Genomic DNA, 783 nt, shown 5'->3' on the forward strand with positions numbered 1-783 from the left:
TTCTTGAGCTGGAATCTGTTTACGAGCAAAAACAGGAGATGAACCGAGATTTTTATAGTTTTTTTTATTCATTTCTTTTAAAAATTGACAGTACGGTGTGATCCAGATGCTTCGTTTATAGAAATAGACTTAGATCATCCATTATATAATAATAATTTTTAAGACTTGAAAATCAACCACACTCAATTTTTTATTTTTGTAAATACTCAAGCATAAAAATCACATTTCTTTATCTTATTACCATGATTCAACAATGGATTCCTAGCAAATGGAACACACCAAATGCATCAAAAGGTTAGATTTGCAAAAAAATGTTGAAAATGCTTAGTTGATATCAGCATACATATTTTGTTGGTAAACATATTCTAGTTTTCATATATGTGTACAGTCACTAGAAGATGAGAACTAATGTGAACTAATTTTCATGGAATTTTTGTTCTTTTCTCTTGAATCTAACCTTAAGAATGTGATCTACATGCTTGGTTTTATAAGAACCTGCTATTGAATCATTCAATTCAGATGCATAAATGAGATTTTTAAGGCTTTAAAACTAATGGCTCATAATCTTTATAAATATTCAATTATTCAAAAATCATAAATAATGTTTGAGAATGTCTCTAAAATGTGTGAACCTCTTTTAACTATATTTTCTTATACGACCTTCGCAAATCATGTTTGCAAATGTCCCCAAAATGTGTAAACCTTCTTTACTTATATTTTATGATGAATCTTCGCAAATATAATACGACTTTCACAAATCATTGTTGTAAATGTTCTCAAAAT

The sequence above is a fragment of the Nuphar pumila genome, chromosome 12 (genome assembly GCF_984573655.1).
Source record: "Nuphar pumila chromosome 12, dmNupPumi1.hap1.1, whole genome shotgun sequence".
Taxonomy (NCBI): domain Eukaryota; kingdom Viridiplantae; phylum Streptophyta; class Magnoliopsida; order Nymphaeales; family Nymphaeaceae; genus Nuphar; species Nuphar pumila.